We start from the raw sequence: 20034 nt of genomic DNA, 5'->3' as shown, positions 1-20034 counted from the left end.
TCAAGCTCAAGAACACCAATGATTTTTTTTATTTGCAGAGCAAAATGAAGATTTTCACACCAATGTAATCAGAAACAGAACTTTGCAAATTGCCTGGTAGTATTAGTATTAATAGTGAACAAAATGATAAATTTTAAATGGTGCTTACAAAATCTAATATAATCCTTCAGTTCGTATAATCTTGGTTTTATCACTAAAATTAATAGACGAATCCTAGAAGAGGTTGAAATATTTCATTCATTTATTCAATTTATAAGGGTATTCAGTTTACTGAATGATGCTTATAACTACCATATTGTATTTTAATAGTCTAATTCTAACCAACCCATAGTCTTGGTTAAATAAAACAGTCAGAGTTGCTGTGAATGACTGGGCAGCCATGTAAACCTTACAAACAAACACACACACACACACACACACAAATTTCCATGACAAAAGTAGTAAATTTTATGAGAGATTGTTGCAGTTGTTGCAGTTTGGCGCAGCACCATAGTATCTTCAGCACCAGCATTTCCCTTTGGTCTCGTGTCATTGGCTTTTGTCTCATCCTTGGGGCATGATTTAAACAACTTTATATTTCCACTTCCTACACAGCATAACAAAGGCGGATTCCTCCCTTAATCTCAGTGCTTCTACCAAAGCTTTAAGCGGTATAAAATCTAGAATGCTTCACTATAATCTATCACAGTGATTGCGAACCTATGGCACGAGTGCCACAGGTGGCACGCGGAGCCATTTGTCAGGGCACGCGAGGCACTGCCCTGTCAGCTGGACAGTGCGCATGCGCATGCTGGCCAGCTGAGTTCACCCTTTTTTAATACCATTTTTCGCCCTCCCCAGGCTCCAGGGGCTTTATAGGAGCCTGGGGAGGGCGAAAACAGCCTCCCCCGCCCCCCGGAGGCATCAGGGAAGCCTCCGGACAGTCCCTGAAGCCTTTGGAGCGCTCAAAACGATCATCCGAGCAAACCGGAAGTGACTTCCGAAATGACTTCTGGTTTGCTCAGAGGGTCGTTTTGAGCGCTCCGAAGGCGTCAGGGACTGTCCGGAGGCTTCCCTGACGCATCCGGAGGGCATCTGGGGGGGCGGGGGAGGCTGTTTTCGCCCTCCCCAGGTTCCTATAAAGCCTCTGGAGCCTGGGGAGGGCGAAAAAAGCATGTAAAATGGGGGGGAGTGCCTATAGTGCGCGCATGTGCACTGGGGGTCACGCATTGCATTATGGGTGCGGCATGCCCACACACGACCCCCCTGCGCTCCCCCCACTTATGGCACACGAGCCAAAAAAGGTTCGCCATCGCTGATCTATCACAATCACATTGCTGAAGCTGTGTTGTGGGAGTAACAGTTGGCTTTTGTCACAAGCCAGCTTTTATTATCACTATTCCTATTCCTGTGTTTTCTTCTCAATTTGTGCTGTTTTTTTTTAGTTCTTTTCATACTGTGAATGTCACCTACACAACTTCCTATTTTTTAAATCATTTTCTCTCCAGGTGGCCTGCTTCCAACCAGGTAAAGCAAAAGAGAACAGAGTTATCTTATTCCTAAAGGAACAGTATATATATTTCTTCATTTCCATACTTGCATAACTCTGAAATGTCATTGGAATATTTGCAGAACTCTCACTTTTTCTTTTTCCTGAAAATAGTGAAACATGACAAACTGGATTTTTGTTAATTGTCAGTGAAGTTAGCAATATGCTTGCCCAGCAATTGGCCAATTTGCCAAATAGGCCAAATGCCTATGGAGATTCTCAGTCATCCAGGTCATGGTTGCCCCAAAGCTGCTTTTTCAAGAGGCAACTGAACTTTCTGGTTTTTCTTTGAAGAAGTTTCGCTTCTCATCCAAGGTTTTTCAGCTCTGATTGGATGGTGGGGAATGGAAGGATTCCACGCCTTACATTCCCCACCATTCAGTCAGAATTGAAGAAGCTCTTGGATGAGAAGCAAAACGTTTTCAAAGAAAAACCAGAAAGACCAGTTGTCTCTTGAAAAAGCACCTTTGGTTCAGATAGCTAACTTTATAGGACATAGCTAGTCACACAAGTATGGCAGAGTTTCTCAACATTCCTGATGTTGTTCCTCCACTAATATCCTTTTTGGCATGTCCAATTATATATTTTCCTTTTTTCTAATTATTATTTTTAATATAATCTAGAACTATCTTTTTCATCTGGGGGTTCCTTTGAATCCTAGCATACTGTAAGAGATCACGAGTGGAAAAAATATTTCTAATCCTTGAGCACCATGTAGTGCTAATGCTTGCAGTGGTGGAACTTTTTATATATCACAACTTGGCTGCCAGCTTTGGTGTTATTGTAAATGCTATAAAAGGGCAATTGTGTCAAAAATTCACAAATCACATGTGAGGATTTTGTATTTTTTGCAGTTTTTACGCAAGCATTCCCTGAGTTACTTCAACAATTCCTCCATGGTAAAAAGGTTGATTTGCAGATTTGCCTTCATTGACTTTGCAATTAACTTTCTCATTAAAGTGATCTCTACAATCTAGACTGCATAGTTGCACAGCTACCACTTGTGATTCAGGACTGGCTTAAGAATCTGTATTTGTGAGCTTTGGACAGAAAAACCTAAAGCACATTCCTTTTTGTTTTCCTAGGGGTGGGGTGAAGGGAAAGGTCATTGGTAGAATGACTATGAATTCAGCAGACAGGTTGTGTTAGGAGGTTCACTTGATTGATGGCTGAGTATCGTAGATATAATTTTACTAGGGAACCTTCAGAAAACATAGGAGCTTGCAGGGAAATTTGATTGATTTCAAATAATTATGCCTTGCAATATCCTGATGCAAACCCTGCCCTTACATACTCCTGTCCTGATGTCTGATGCAAATAGATAATTTACAATATTGACATCATGTCGTCATGATAGGCATATCCTCCACGACCATATCTTTGTGGATAGATACCTACACTTAGAAGAAATGGTCTGTTTTAACTAATTTAGCCCCATTTTACAGAGACATTGGAAACTAGATGGAGCAGAGGTGCAGTTCAAGGTGCTGATTATCAACTTGAAAGCCTGACATGATTCCAGAACAGGTTATTTGCAGGATTGCTTGTTCCTGAGGGTATCTGCCCATCTAATCCACTCCAGTAGGATAGCCATACTCTAGCTTGGTTCCATTAAATCCTTTTAGCTTTTTGAAAAGCTATCAAGCTCTGGTTCTTTATCCATGCCCTGGGCTAGAGTGATGGGAGCCTGTGGATGGCTGAGGTTTCAGGTTTTATGGTTGTATAGTTTATTGTTGTGAACTGTAAGATGGGTGGCCATGCAAATCTCCTAAATAAATAAGCAAGGTTGGGCTACCGCAGGAGTGTCCAATCTTGGCAACTTTTAAGACTTATGGATTTCAACTTCCAGAATTCTGGGGATTACACTAGTCTGAAAAGTTGTTAAGATTGGACAACCCTAGTCTCCTCATATCAGTTTGCCTCCTAGTCACCTTTTCAAGAGTGTATACTGCATTTCACAAGTGGGAGTGGAAGCCAATGCAAGAGGCAGGAAAGGAATAGTGAAGTCTGCCTGAATAAGTGAGCTATGGGCCATTATTAAGCCTATATTTTCTTTGTCCTCCAATTGCCATCTGTTCAAACCAGGTTTTTTTAAAAAAAAGATTTTGGGCGTCTTTAGTTTGAAAATTGCTGCAACTTCAGATTTACAGGAAGTCTGCATTCAAAAAATGGCAAACCCTGGTTTTCAACATATGCTGTAGCCAAGAAGAAGCGGTTAACGTCTTTTTTAAAAAAAAATCTCCTTTGTACGATGCCGAGAAAAAAAAAGAAAAGGTCGTATTGACTTCAAAGAACTTTAGCTGATTATTGCCAGCTACTCTTCCAACGAATAATTTGAACAAGCCTGGCTTTTAAATAAGGCATTGGAAAGAAGTGCGAGCATATTTCATTTCTCTCCCCACAAGCGGGAAGCTCTTTCATTTTCTTTTCGGTTTTTTTGTTTTTTTTTAAAGCGGTCTTAATGAATCCCGTATGGGGGAAAAATCCCTTTGAACCGACTCGAGTTGGCGGACGTTAAGCGCCCCCTTTTCTAATGATTGACACTCGCGCGCGCGCGCTCAATAACTGTCTGGGAATAAAGACCGTTACAAAAATAAAAAAAGCAACTATCAATGCTTGTAATGGGAAACGACACGGACCGCAGCTTCAAAAGTTCGAAGAACCCCCCCCCCCAATACACCCTTCCCCCTCAATTGCTCGCCTATAGCCACCGCAGCGGCCTTGCTTCTTTTCCAAGAGGACCAACCTAGGCGAATGGTACTTGCGACGCCTGCCAGCCTGGCGAAGCTCAGGACGTCGCGTAGCTCTGCCCGAGTTGCGCTTTCGCCTTTTGCCATCTCCCTGCAGAAAAACACGAGGAATGCGGCGCGGAAGAGCGGGCGACGGCTCTCTTCGCAAAGGGCAGAAGGGTCAAGGGAGGGGAGGCGGAGGGGCTGGCAAGCAAGTGCCGAAGAAGTGCCAAGACTTCTGCTTGTACCGCCGGGACCACGAGGGTGACAGGCCGGCGGCACCAGCTCGTCACGCGGAACGGCTACGAAGCAGCCCAGGTAAGGCTCTCGAGCAGGCGGCGGAAGCTGGGTCGTTTGCAAACGGCTAGGGGTATGTGTGGCACTTAGCAAACAATGGAACGGCTTGTCTTCAGAAATAGTGGGGGCTTCATCACTGCAAGCTTCCAAGATGAGACTGGACTGCCATCTGCCAGGAATGGAGTAAGGTCTCCTGCTTGGGTGGGTGGGTTGGACTAGATGACCTACAAGGTCCCTTCAAACTGTTATTCTGTTTGCTTTTTCACATATTTCAAGCAAGACCCAGATAGCGTGTCTGTTATTTCTTTATGTCTTTGGCATCTCTCACCACTCATCAGGCTGACCACCTGTTGGAGCTTATCCGATTGCTAACTAGGTTTACCATGTGTTCGTTGTGCAGAACTGGCCAGTCTCTTGTCCCAAAGATGATTGGAAGCGGTATGTTAATATATTGAGCAGTACTTAATACACGAAGCATTAAGTGGTATTTAATATAGGAAGTATAAGTACCACTTTATAAAGCCTTAGTAAGGCCACACCTGGAATACTGCATCCAGTTTTGGTTGCCACATTAGAAAAAACAAGTTGAGACTTTGGAAAAAGCACAGAGAAGAGAGATTAAGATGATTAAAGGTGTGTGGAGACTAAAACATGAAGAAGAGTTGCAGAATTTGGATATGGCTTGTCTAGAGAAAAGAAGGACTAGGGAGACATGATAGCAATATTCCAGTATTTGATAGGCTGGGAATGAAGACCGCAACAAAGAGGATGGGATCAATTTATTTTCCAAAGCACCAGAGAACAGGACAAAAAACAATGGATGGAAACTAATCAAGGAGAAAAGCAGCTTGGAATTAAGGAGAAACTTCCTAAGAGTGAGGACAATTAACCAGTGGAACAGCTTGCCTTCAGAGGTTGTGAGTGCTTTGTCACTGGAAGTTTTTAAGAAGAGACTGGATAGTCACTTGTCTGAAATAGTATGCCGAAAAGGGAGCGCACGTGAACGCCAGAGCACCACAAACTGGAAGAGGAGATATCCAGTACACATGTGCGCACCGGGAAGCTGTGCTTCTGGTTTCCAGTGTGCTCATGCAAACTGGTGGCCTGGTTTTACTGTTTCTGGCGTGCATGCGTGCACAAAAACCAGCCAGAAGACCAGGAGGCTGGTGCATTCATGTGCGCCAGGATACTGCTCCTCTAGTTTCTGGTACTCCCAGGCGCACAAAAACCAGCTGGCTGGCGCACAGGCATGCACTGGAACCCGAAAAAGCAACAGGCGACAACTCACATGCCTAGAGAGGTGGCTCTGTGTGCCACCTGGCATAGGTTTGCCACCACTGGTATATTATCTCCTACTTGAGCAGGGGGTTGGACTAGAAGATCTCCAATATTCCTTCCCACTCTCTTCCGATTGATTTTCAAAAGGCAACTGGACTTTTTCTTGAAGACGTTTCGCTTCTCATCCAAGAACATTTCTGATTGAATGGTGGGGAATCAAAGGATTTGTATTTTTTGCAGTCATCTGGTAATAATCACTCTGAAGGTCTGTCGTTAGCTTTCTGAGAGTGGTTGAGGCTAACAACCAGAAGACTGCAAAAGTATAAAAACTTCCATTCTCTACCATTCAGAACTGAAAAAGCTTCTTGGATGAGAAGTGTTAGATATTAACATATATCGTGGCAAGTCTCCTCTCTGGTCCGCTGCTACAGCGGGAAACAGGTATCGTTCTGATTGGTCGAGGGGCGTACCCGATCCCTATAAAAGGGGAACCCTCCGACCACAGAGCAAGCTGGATCACTACTACTACTAATAAAGAGCTGTTAAGTCACTTCGGGTCCGCAGTCTGTTCTCTCGTTGCCCAGATCTAACATTGGTGACGAAGGTGGGATTGAGAGGCAGATAGGACGAAGAACGCTACTCCAGAATCTCCGGATTTGATCCAGCCCAGGAATTCGGCAGAAATTCCAGCAGCCATCTAGGATCACCGCAGCGCGGCAAATTCAAACGAGAGAAGATGGCGATGCACACTCCCCCCGCTCCATTCGACCCAGCGAACGACGAGTGGGAAGCCTTCATGATTCGTTTCGAGTGTTTTCTCGAAGCGAACGAATACACGGGGATCACCGACGCCCGGAAGAAAAACATCTTCCTCGGCTACTGCGGGAAAGAAGTCTTCAACACGGCCAGAGACCTCACCGCGCCTACTCCGATACAGGCAGTATCATGGACGGCGTTGCAACAGGCTCTACAGACTCATTACGCGCCAAAACCTTCCCGCCATGTTTGCCGCAAAGAATTCAACACGCGGAACCAGAAAGCGGGAGAATCAATCAACCAATATGTTGCAGCCCTGCGTAAAGCAGCAACTCACTGCGAGTTCAGGGATCTGGACGAGCATATCTTAGCGCAGCTTATCTGTGGGTTAAGAGACATTTCACTGCAAAAGAAGCTGTTGGCAAACCCAAATTTAACCCTACAGATAGCTCTAAACGAAGCAAGAGCGTCAGAGTCAGCGGAGAAATCATCAGTAACCATACAACGCGGTTTCAGCGTAAACCAGCCAGTACCAAGGCAAACCAGAGTTCACTACGAGGACACAAGCCCCGACTATGAGGATCCCGAGTTCGAGGACAGTCACCTGATGCGGAGCAGTCACTTGAGGCCTGGGGGGAGACCCGGATTCCGTTTGCCGCCCTGCGCAAGCTGCGGAGGGAATCACCCCAGGTCTACCTGTAGGTTCAGGAACGTTGTTAGTTCACACTGCAACAAACTTGGACACATCGCACGAGTGTGCCGGAGCGAAGTCCCTGCCTCACGGCAGCCACCCATGTATCGCCAACAGAAGCCCAACCCAGGGGCTTGGCGAAATCAAAAAGGGCGCCCAGAGAGAAATCCACAAGTGTTTACCCAGAGAGAAAATCCCCAAAGAGCTGAGCGAGCATATTCCCAGAGAGATTACATACAAGGAGCTGAGCGAGCGTATTCCCAGAGAGACTACACACAAAGAGCTGAGAGAGCGTTCTATCAAGATGCTCAACGAGAGTATTTTCAGGATACAGATGCTGAGATAGAGTTGACCCAGAGAGAGGAATTGCGAACGTATCTCACAACAATAAGCCAGGTCCGCACCAAGCGGCCTAAAAAGCTGAAAGTCACAGTCCTCTTGGAGGGCTCACCTCGCGAGCTGGAAGTTGACACAGGATCGTCCCTGACGATCATTTCATGGGCATCCATGAAACAGGCTATCCCTAGCCTCAAAAAGAGCCAACTACGCGCTCCAGACATCCTGCTACGAGACTACCAGGGAAACCGAGTCCCCATCGTGGGCCAAGGCACGTTCCAGATCCGTTTCAAGGACATCGTAGCCCAGCTGCCCGTGACCATCGCCAGCGCACCCTTACAAAACCTCCTAGGACTGGATTGGTTTGAATCCTTGGGGCTAGAAGTCACCGGAATCAACGCCGTGGAGAACAGCAGCGCTGAGCAGATTTTTAAGGAGTTCGAGGATGTGTTCAGCCCCGGTCTTGGTAAGTATGTGGGTAAACTGATCTCATTCAATTTAGACCCCAAAGTGGCGCCAATCCGACTTAAACCGAGACGAGTGCCTTTTGCACTCCGCCCAAAAATAGATAAGGAAATAGATAAGTTAGTGGAGCAAGGAATCCTTGAGCCGGTGGATCACGCGCGCTGGGAAACGCCCATTGTGACCCCAGTCAAACCAGACGGATCAGTCCGCATCTGCGCGGACTATAAATGCACAATTAATGTCGCGCTACAACAAAGCGCATATCCTGTGCCCGTAGTGCAACACCTATTGCATTCGTTGGGGCCAGGAAAGATATTTGCTAAGTTAGACATGGCACAAGCTTACCAGCAGTTGCCCGTGGATAGCGCCACAGCGGAGGCCCAAACTATAGTGACGCATAGAGGAGCATTCAAATGCAACCAGCTACAATTCGGTGTGAGTATTGCTCCAGGTCTGTTCCAGAGCGTCATGGAACGGCTTTTGCAAGGGATACCGGGAGTCGTCCCCTATTTCGACGACATCTTGGTGTCTGCTGCAAACGAGGAGCAACTATTAAAAAGAGTCAGAACTGTCTTGGCCAGAATCAGAGAAAAGGGCCTCCGCCTAAAAAAGGAAAAATGCCAAATCAGCGTGCCTAGCGTAGAATTCCTGGGATATAGAATCGATGGTCAGGGCATACACCCCACTTCTAAGAAAATTAAGGCAATCCAGGACGCCCCCACACCACAAAATCAGACCGAGTTGCAGGCCTTCCTCGGACTACTTAACTTCTACAGCGTTTTTCTGAGACAGAAGGCGACCGTTGCTGAGCCATTACATCGACTACTCCAGAGGAACGCAACATGGAGATGGGGACGATCCGAAGCAGCAGCTTTCGCCGCAGTCAAGCGCCTGCTCACCACTGACTCGCTGTTAGTACAATATAGCCAGACGCTACCGCTGGTATTGACCTGCGATGCATCACCATTTGGAGTTGGCGCAGTCCTCAGCCACAGGATGCCAAACGGGAACGAAGCACCCATCGCCTTCTACTCCAGGACTCTTTCATCGGCCGAGAGGAATTACAGCCAGATGGACAGGGAAGCGCTAGCTGCTGTAGCTGGAGTAAAACGTTTCCACGAATACCTCTACGGCCGCGATTTTGAACTGATTACAGATCACAAACCGCTGTTGGGACTTTTGGTGGGAAACCGCCCCACTCCAGTCTCCCTTTCTCCACGCATGACCAGGTGGACTGTTTTCCTGGCTGCGTACTCATACAAGTTAATTCATCGACCGGGCTCCACTCTAGGACACGCAGACGCACTCAGCCGTTGCCCACTACCGGACCTTTTGCCAGACCCCACTCCCGAAGTACCGGTGCTGCTCATCGATTGTTTGGACTCAGGACCGGTTTCTTCCTACGATGTTGCAAGGTTTTCTTCTAAAGACAATTTAATAAAGCAAGTTCAAACTTGGGTTTGGAGGGGGTGGCCGAAGGGAAACGTGGGCCCGGAATTCAAAGTGTTTTGGTCAAAACGGGATGAACTCTCAGTGTTACAAGGTTGTTTATTGTGGGGGGATCGAGTTGTTATTCCGTATGCTTTGCGTAGGAATGTATTAGATGCTTTACATGTTGGTCATCCGGGGATTGTTAGGATGAAGGCGTTAGCAAGAAGTTACGTTTGGTGGCCAAACATGGACAAAGAAATAGAGGAATGGGTGGCCACTTGCGACCCCTGCCAGGAATCGAGACCAGCTCCCCCGGAAGCGCCCGCCACAGAATGGGAGAAGCCTAAAGCACCCTGGTCGCGAATACACATCGACTTCGCAGGGCCATTCCAAGGTCAGACTTTCCTTATAGTTGTGGATGCATACTCGAAATGGCTAGAAGTAGTCCTAATGACGTCAACCGCGGCAGAGGCAGTCATTAAGGTTCTACGGCGACTTTTCGCCACTCATGGCCTGCCCGACCTCCTGGTCTCCGATAACGGGCCCCAGTTCACGGCCATGCAATTTGAAACATATCTAGCAGGTCAGGGAATTCGGCATGCCCTCGTCGCGCCATTCCATCCGGCATCAAATGGACAGGCGGAGAGAATGGTGCGATTCGCAAAAGAGGCCCTCGCTAGGATGGGTCCAGGTGATTGGCAAACACGCATTGACCATTACCTATTGATCCAACACATTACCCCCAGCGCAACGACGGGTAGGAGCCCCGCTGAACTACTCATGGGCCGCCGTCTACGGTCTCACCTGGACCGTCTTCACCCAAATTACTCTGCCACAGCTCCCCCAGACTCTACAAGCAAAATTCGGAGTTTTAGCATAGGGGATTCAGTATACGCCCACAACTATGCAGGGGGGACATTGTGGATGCCGGCAAAGGTCATTGGCATCACGGGTCCACGATCGTATCTGTTGGAACTAGAAGATGGGCGGAACTGGAAAAGGCACATCGATCAACTACGGGGTCGCCTGGCGCACTCAGATCTACGAACAGAGAACGAGAGCTACCTGCCATTGCAAAGTCAGCCACTCGAGAGCCCCAACACAGAGAACTACGACACCTGCGAGCCAAGGACAGAACAAGAGGTCGAGCGCGAAACGGAACAACCCCCAAGCAACGAAAGCGAGCAGATCCCCGAACGCCAAAGCAACGAGAGCCTGCAAACGCCCGGAAACGAAACACAGAAAGAAACCGATCCTGCAACTACTTCTGACCAACCCGAACTGCGACGCTCCACCCGAGTAAGGCAAACACCAACGTATCTTAAGGACTATATTACGAACCGCAACGTTCCGTCTAGGAGGGGAGGGGTGTTAGATATTAACATATATCGTGGCAAGTCTCCTCTCTGGTCCGCTGCTACAGCGGGAAACAGGTATCGTTCTGATTGGTCGAGGGGCGTACCCGATCCCTATAAAAGGGGAACCCTCCGACCACAGAGCAAGCTGGATCACTACTACTACTAATAAAGAGCTGTTAAGTTACTTCGTGTCCGCAGTCTGTTCTCTCGTTGCCCAGATCTAACAAGAAGTGAAACAAGGAAGCCCAGTTCCCTTTTGAAAAGCATCTTTGGGGCAACCATGACCGGAATGATTGGGACTCTGCATAGACATTTGCTAATCTCTTGTGAATTGACATTCTTGGTATCGTGCCTTTCTCTTGCTTTGCCAGCCAAAGTAGTCTTGGCATTAGATATGGCAATGCTAAATCTGTGCAAAAGGGTGCCAGGAATATTATTTGGTTGCTCATAATTTTGGTTAATGAAAGACACTCTGTATTGTCTGTGCTAATGGTCAGTGATCAGTCAAGAAGTAGTAAGTGCTTTTAGACATAATATTATATCCATAAATTAATAAATTGCATTCTGATGAACCACAGACCAGTCAATTGTACCAACTTGGAAAATTAGGTTGAGTTACATCATGGGTAAGTGCACTTACATATACAACCGACGTTAGTAGATGGTGGACCAAAAGATGTTAGATCTTTGCTGCAATGCTAACTAAGCATCATAAATGCCTTCATTGAGAAAATGAGCTTTTCACCACTAAGGAAGTTTTACAACTGCGGTGTTGTTGTTGTTGTTGTTTTGCAAGATCAGAAAAGGTATGAGAGTCATCTACGACATCTATTAAAGATTCAGCTTTAATTACTTTGAATTTTAATTATTGCAAAATAGATCCATGGACTTTCTCAGAATTATGTAGTACATAGAATTAAAAAGCCTTATCATTACGCTAGTAGCATAATTCATAGCATTGAATTAACATAGTTGAGGCTGTTTATTCTAATCCAGTATATCTCAAACCTGGGTAAATTACCCAAAATTGGGTTTTCTTTGGGTAACGGCACACAAATATATTATTCATCATAACAGGGATATTTACATTGACTTAAAAATTGTCACATATGCTAAAATACAGTATATTTGGAAGTCTCCCAAAGTATTCTTAAAATGAAAATAGATGAAATTGCCAATGGTAATTTGCTGAAAAGACATACGGATCATTCCGTGACATTGTTTTTATAATACAGGTAGAGCCCTTGAGTTAATGACCATTTGTTCAGTGAGCATTCAAAGTTATGATAATGCTGAAGCAATAAACCTACGATCAGTTTATTGGAAATTTGATAAGACTTTCTGATAAGAGAGTTTGGAAAATGAAGGAAAAAGTTTGGAAAGCACTGTTCTAATCCTAGATTAAAACAATTTCTTTTTTTGTTTTTACATTCCTAAAACAAAGTAAATGTGATAACCTGTATGTCTATTAGCTTACTTACTAGGTATTTTACCATGAAAGAATATTCTCTGAATTTTTCAATATAACCCTAGACCTAACCTGATACTATCCAGATGTGATTTGGAATTACACTAGACATCAATGGATGGAACTTAAAGTCACATTACATCTGGAAGATTGTCTCATACTGTTCAAAACAGTACTGTGCCATTGGATAATTCATCAGGAGTGTCATTGTGTGTTTTATTTAAAATTTAGTAGTGCCCCATGATCTAAAGTACCTTTTTTTTACACTACTTTGATTTTAATTAGAAAGATGATAAAGAATAGAACTTTGCTATGACCCGTAAATAGAACCATATTTTTACTTCTCCATGATAAAGCAGGTTAATATGTTCATGATGAACATTTCTGATCCTGTAGGTTCCATAAGTTAATATGTGACATAGAAGATTACATTGCAAGGTCCTTGAAAACTATGGATTGGCAGATGATATAAATGTTTTACTCGTGTTGATAAGGGCTATCCTTAAAATAACAAATCATTGATATTTATTGTTGGGTGAAACTTACCTCTATTGATATATAACTCAATTTCCCAAGACTTGCAGAATGTGTATTTTCGAATTATTGGTTAGTGCTGGCAGGTAATAACATATTGTATTTAATTATATGATAAATGGCTTATATATCCCTTCTGACTTCTTCAAATAGGAGTCAAAATGAAACCCGTAATGAAAATAATTAAAGGAACAACTAATGAGAATAACCAATAAAGATGGAACGGGCTCTATTAGCAATAGATATTGCAGTGAGTTGCAGGTTTATCACTTCTACAATTCACTGCAAATAAATTGTGGTGAGAACATATTGATAAAATTGTAAAGTATTCTTTTTAATGGAAAGAGTTTAAATATGCCAGGCATGAGCATGCTATAGGAGTCCTTAGATGATCAATAAACCATCTGAATGGGGTAACTGCGGTTATGTTTATTTGGACCTACATTGATTTCAATGGAACCTTTAAATAACCTTTTGGAAAGAAAAGTTCAAAAATATTCAGGAAGAAGCTTTCTTAAGTAATTGTTTTATAATTTGTTTGTTTGTTTTTTACTTCCAGGCCACAATGCCTGAAGTCCCATATGGATAGACAGACAAATAAAAATGTCTGTGGATAAATGACTTTTATAAATTAGTTTGCAATGCTGCAATAATCTTGTGTTAAGGTTGGCATTATTTCAGAGATGGTAGTTGAGCAATCTTCTGTATTGTCGGGAGCTATATAAGCTACTTAGGAGCTGAATATAATTTGACCTACTCAGTTTGAATGCACAATTGAGTTAGCATCATTTTTCAGACAGATTTTACAAGTAAAGAATTTTGTGATCAAAGCATCAGTAGGAAATAGGAATGTATCCATATTTATGTGCCTGCAAAGAACACATCTGATTTTCCTGTACACCGCTTGGAGAGTCCAAGCAATGGGTTAATTCAGTCTGCTTGCCCTTAGGACTGAGGAACTATTTTTCCTTTAGCCACACCTCCTCCTGGTGTGATCAATCCCCCAGAATTCTTCTTCAGTCAGCCCGTTTGGACGTAATTAGCTAGAGCTCTGAGCTGAATTAATCCTTTTTTGGCTTGGACTCTCTATTTGCGTTTTATTTCTCTTTCCTAACATTTCCCCAACTTCGTGAGACGTTTTTCTCCTCATCGCTGCGTTTTTCTCCAGCAGAATTTACATTTGAAGGCCAGGAGGTAAGCTGGAAGGTGGTGGGGGGTGCCCCTCAGCCGATCCTTATGGGACGGCTTCGGAGGTCTGCCGCTTGTCGTTTAAAACGGCGCGGCTGCAGCGGCGAGGTTCCTACGTTCCCAGGCCCCTCGTTTGTTATTTTAGACGAAGTTTTTTTCGTTCCCCGGCCTGCTAGAGGACCTCTGCCGCAGGGAGGAGTGAGCGATCGTCGCCATTCGAGGCGCGTTCGCTCCTCGCTCTCCCTTAGCCCCACGCTGTTGCGGCGGCCATTTTAGGCGTGAAAAAAAGCGCGCCCAGCCATGGCCGCCATTTTGCATCAGCCTCGTTATCAGGAGACCGCTGGAGGTGGCAGGGCCTAGCAAGGGTTTCTCAGGCTGGGATCGCCACCTCCATCTTTTTGCCTATTTTTGCGAGCGGTGCTGGTTCCTGGGCCATACCAACGGTCATTATACCGGCTCAGGGAGGAGGCCTAAGTAAGCGCAGGCCAAAGCATTTTTCTAGTCATTCTCCTCCCTGCTTCTCCTGCGGAGCCTTGCGCCTCGGTGCAGGCCCCAATCCTAACCCTGGGCCTCTGACTGGTATTAAGCATGGGATACTTTCATACGTATTGACTCAATTACTGTGCATATAGCAATTTTGACAAATCTTTTTGTTTTGTTCCCCTTGCAGCAACCAGTCTCTCTCTCTAACTTCTGCCTTGTCATAGCCTTGCTCCATCTTGTGTGGTCATTGACTATGGACCTGCCTAGTCCCCCCGATTCCCAAGGTACTAGGCCGAGCCTCTCTCAGGCCCCTAGCAAGGGTTCCTCCTCATCGGGGAGTGGGGGTGCGGGCAAGAGTGGTGGGGGTAGTTCTGGGAAACAGCGATCCAGAACCCCTTCCGTGGCTGAGGCCAAGGATGCTGAAAGGCGCCAGCGGGCCCTTGACAAGCAGTTTGAGAAGGCCAGACGCCAGGCAGACAGGGAGCAGTCCCACTCAAGAATCCCTCCCTCCCGGGAGGATCTCCAAATGGTCCTTGCCGAGGAGGTGGAGTCCCAGGACCTATGCCCAAATAGGTCATTTGCAGAACCGGCGTCCCCGGCACCCTCTTGGGCCTGTGAGCAGGCCCCTCTCCCTGGGGATGCTAGCATAGATGATATGCAGGGTGAGGCTTCACCCCCCCTAGAGGAGGGTTTGGATCCTGATTCTGACTCAGAGGAATTATCTCCCCGCCTGCAGGAACTGATGGCCCGTGCCATTGCCAAGGGCATCACGGAGGCCATGAAATTTAAGAATCCCACTGCAGTGGCCCCAAGGGGTCCCAAACCCGATCAGGCAGCTCCCCCTCCAAGCAAGCGTGCTCGCCATCCTTCCCTGGAATCCTCAGTGGTCAGCGAGGCCTCTGCCATTGAGGACCCTGACCCGGAGGTGCTAGGTCTCTCGGACGACGAGGACCTTCCCCCTGAAGCGCCCGCCTTTGCGGGTCTGTTCAAGCCCAGCCTTTTCAAATCTGTCCTCCACAAGGTCAAGGCTGCCACCAGGGTGGGGATCAAGCCCAAACCGGCCGCGCCGGCGGCGGATGCCACTCCGGCTAATCCCAATGCGGTCATGTTTGATGTCCCAGCACCCCAACAGGAGCTGGTTCCGGTCCCGGGGCTGTTTCTCGACCTAATCCAGCGCCAGTGGGCTCAACCAGCCACGCAGTCCTCTCCCAGTGGGGTAGATAGGAAGCTTTATACTATGGAGCCAGTGCTGGAGGACCTTCTGGCCCTTCCCACTGTCGACCCGCCCATCGCTGCACTCACTTCTAACTCCTCCCTACCGGCCGACCTTCTGGAAGGCCTTAAGGCGGAGGACAAGAAGGCGGAAAAGGCGTGCCACAAGACCCACCTGGCGGCTGCCTGGGCCATTAGGGCCTCTTCATCCGCCTCCTTTTTCAATAGGGCTTCTGTGATCTGGCTACGCGAGCTCCTAACCAAGCTCCCGGCGGGAGATGTCCGTCTCCACCAGGACGTGTCTAAAATAATCGCGGCTTCCCAATACGCTGCTGACGCTTCCCTTAACGCCACTAAATTCGCCTCCAGGGCACTTGGCTCTAATATCACTTCTCACCGGTTGATCTGGCTCCGCCATTGGCAAGCGGACCAGAAAAACAAGTGGAAACTGGCTTCCGCTCCCTTCAAGGGGTCCAAATTATTTGGTGAGTCCCTGGATCCTCTCCTCATCGAGTCCAAGGACAAGAGGAAGATCCTCCCTTCTGTAAACAAGAAGCAGGAACGTAAGACCGCTCCCTATTCCAGGAGGCAGTCCTTTCGTGCCTCCGAACCTTCCACCTCTGCCTCTTCCTTCTCTCCCTCCAATAGGTCCTTCGGTCAGCAGGGCGACAGGTCCCAGGACAGGGCGCCCTTTCGGGACAGAGGCAGGCAGCAGTTCGGCTTCCGCAAGTATAACCGCGGTGGGGCCTCCAACAGGCCGTTCCGTAAGTCAAAGTGACTGCCCGAGCTCGGCGCCCATCGGGGGTCGGCTCCAGCTGTTTGCCTCCCATTGGGCCCAGACAACCGAGGATGCTTGGGTTCTGCAGATAGTCAGGGAAGGCCTCTCCCTGGAGTTCCTGTCCCTCCCCCCCGGACCTTCATCCGGTGCCCCGTCCCATTCTGCCCTCAAAAGAGGGAGCGTATGGACCAGGAAGTCAGACATCTTCTAGACATCAGGGCCGTGGAACCCGTTCCCCAGGGCGAAGAGGGGAGGGGGTTTTACTCCATCCTCTTCCTGGTGCCAAAGAACTCTGGGGGGTGGAGAGCCATCTTGGACCTCAAAAACCTCAACAGGCACATCGCCTACCGGAGGTTCAAGATGCAGTCACTGCAGACCATCCTGGCGGGGATTCGACAGGGAGATCTCCTCACATATATAGATCTCAAAGAGGCATACCTCCACATTCCCATCCGTCCACAGCACAGGAAGTTCCTGCGCTTTTATTATGCGGGTCACCACTTCCAGTACAAAGCTCTCCCATTCGGCCTCTCGTCCGCTCCTCGGACGTTTACCAAAGTTCTGGCGGTAGTGGCGGCCCAGCTAAGACGCAGGCCCATAAGGCTCCAGTGCTACCTGGACGACACCCTTATCCAGTCGTCGTCCAGGCAGCAGGCCCTGCGGGATCTCCAAACCACTATGAGATCCCTCAGAAATCACGGCTTCACTCTAAACATAGAGAAGAGCCATCTCACTCCAACAAACAGACTTGTACACCTGGGGGCGGTGATAGATACCAACTTGTGCAGGGTTTTCCTCTCCCAAGACAGATTGGACGGTCTAAGGTCCATGACCCACAAGGAGATGAGCTTGAGGCAGGCTCCAGTGGTCCTTCTGTCGCAGCTGCTGGGAAAAATGATCTCCTGCATTTCCATCGTGCCGTGGGCCCGCCTGCATTCCAGGGCGCTTCAGTGGCTGCTGCTGCCGCACCAGAGGGCATCCAGGAGCAACTCTCCCAGACCGATTTGAGTTCCGCCGGAAGTGAAGAGTTCTCTCCGCTGGTGGGTGTCTCCGGCCATCCTCAAGGGCCACCTATTCAAGGAGCCCGAGAGGTTAATCATCACCACAGACGCCAGCCTCTCCGGCTGGGGAGCCCACATGGGTTCCCTGGTTGTCCAGGGCAAGTGGTCCCAACTGGAAACCAGTTACAGCATCAACCTACTGGAACTGAGAGCTGCTCGCCTGGCCCTGCGCCATTTCAGCCGGTCCATCCATCGTCAACATGTGCTTCTGATGACGGACAATGTGGCCACCAAGGCCCACATCAACCGCCAGGGTGGCACCAGATCCAGAGCACTGATGTGAGAGGCGGAGTCCCTGGGCCGCTGGGCGGAGCGCCATCTGGAATCTCTCCGCTCCGACCACATCTCCGGAGTGGACAACACACAGGCAGACTGGTTGAGCAGGACAACCATAGATCCTGCGGAGTGGAAACTGGACCCTCGCCTGTTCCACCACATGTCCAACAGATTCGGAAATCCGACCGTAGACCTGTTCGCGTCCAGGGACAACAAGCAGCTCAACCGCTTCTACTCCCGGTTCTTCACCCCGGGGGCGGAGGGGACAGATGCACTGCGTTGCAAGTGGCCCCGCGAGCTACTGTATGCCTTCCCTCCCCTGCCTCTCCTTCCTCAATTCATCTCCAAAGTCATCGCAGAGGGAGCGGAAGTTCTCCTCGTGGCCCCACACTGGCCCCGCAGGTCGTGGTTCGCCGACCTTGTCCACCTGTCGGTGTCTCCTCCGTGGTGCATCCCTCCGGACCAGATCTCCCTCAGCCAGGGGGCCATGGTTCATCCAGAGCCCCAGTGGCTCCAGTTGGCCGTCTGGCACTTGAGGGGGACCAACTGAAAGGCGAAGGCCTGTCAGAGGAGGTAGTGAACACCATTCAGGCGGCGAGACGCCCTTCAACCACCAGAATTTATGATGCGTCTTGGGCCGCCTTCGCAAAGTGGTGTGAGGAGCTGCTCATCGAGCCGACGACCGCGCCTGTTTTCAGAGTCCTTGACTTTCTTCAAGCGGGACTCAACAAGGGCCTGGCCCCGAACACCCTTCGACGCCAAGTGGCGGCCTTGTCCACCGTCTGGTCGGGCGACCATCTTTTGCCTCTCAGCAAAATCCCGAAGGTGCGCCTCTTCCTCAAGGGCGCCTCTAACCTTCGCCCTCCCACCGTTCATCGCTACCCCTCTTGGCAGCTGTCCGTGGTCCTACGGGCCCTCTCCGGCCCTCCATTCGAACCTCTACGCACTACTTCTCTTCGATTCCTGACGCTGAAGACGGCCTTCTTGATTGCCATCACGTCCGCTCGCCGGATTTCGGAGCTGGCGGCTCTGTCTGTTCGCCAGGACCTGTGCGTCATCCATCCTGACAGGGTTATTTTGAGGCTGGACCCGACCTTTACCCCCAAAGTAAACTCATGGTTCCATAGAGCGCAAGACATTGTGTTGCCAAATTTTTGTCCTCATCCGTCACATCCCAGAGAGCGTTCCTGGCACAATCTTGATGTCAGGAGGGCCCTGAAGGTTTACATCGCTCATACTGCGGAGTTCAGGAAGTCAGAGGCTCTCTTCCTCTCCTTCCAGCCTGGTTCTCTGGGGAAGAAGGTCTCTTCCTCCACGATTGGCAGGTGGCTTCGTGCCTGCATTGCGACAGCCTATGAAAGCCAATCCAAAGCCGTTCCGCGCGGCATCACCGCTCACTCCACACGAAGTGCTGCTACCTCGGCGGCCTGGGCCACCCAGGCCTCAATCCTGGACATCTGCAGGGCCGCTACGTGGTCCTCTCCTTCTCCTTTTGTGCGACACTATAAATTGGACATTTTCGCCTCGGCTGAGGCGTCCTTCGGCAGGCGTGTGCTCCAGGCGGTTGTGTCAGAGACCGAATCCCGGGAGCCTTCTTCTGCCCACCCAGATGGACAATAACTTGGGTATGTCCCATTGCTTGGACTCTCCAAGCGGTGTACAGGAAAATGACCATTGGCTTACCTGAAGGGTCCTTTTCTGTACACCGCGGGAGAGTCCAACCCACCCTGGCTCTCAAGGCCGGGATTCGGGTTCTCCATGTCAACAGTACATCATCTTGGACGCTTCGCTCCGTCCGCACGAACTGACTCCTTCTAAGAATTCTGGGGGATTGATCACACCAGGAGGAGGTGTGGCTAAAGGAAAAATAGTTCCTCAGTCCTAAGGGCAAGCAGACTGAATTAACCCATTGCTTGGACTCTCCCGCGGTGTACAGAAAAGGACCCTTCAGGTAAGCCAATGGTCAATCTGTACACTTCTAAGGAAGAATAACATGTTTACCATGCAAATTGTGAGGTTTTTTTACAAAAAATGTATCATGACTGCATTTGGTGGCCTTGGAATTGAGGCATGTATACATATTGATAAAGAGTTTACTTCAGCCTACAAATCACAATGTGCCACACTTGCAAATATTAATTGAGCACAAGTAGCACAATATTGAC

General features: G+C 48.3%; 1 long non-coding RNA gene across 1 annotated transcript in view; it reads left to right on the top strand.

The window, feature by feature from the left end:
- Positions 1-4466: 4466 nt before the first annotated feature.
- Positions 4467-20034, top strand: part of LOC309384717 — a 36379-nt gene continuing 20811 nt past the window's right edge. Inside the window, exon 1 of the long non-coding RNA XR_014174107.1 lies at positions 4467-4575. This is a non-coding gene — a long non-coding RNA (uncharacterized lncRNA). The remainder of the gene's footprint in view (positions 4576-20034) is intronic.

Source organism: Natrix helvetica (assembly GCF_964273705.1).
Source record: "Natrix helvetica genome assembly, chromosome: 1".
In the NCBI taxonomy this organism is placed as follows: Eukaryota; Metazoa; Chordata; class Lepidosauria; order Squamata; family Natricidae; genus Natrix; species Natrix helvetica.
This window is presented reverse-complemented; position numbering and strand designations above follow the sequence as displayed.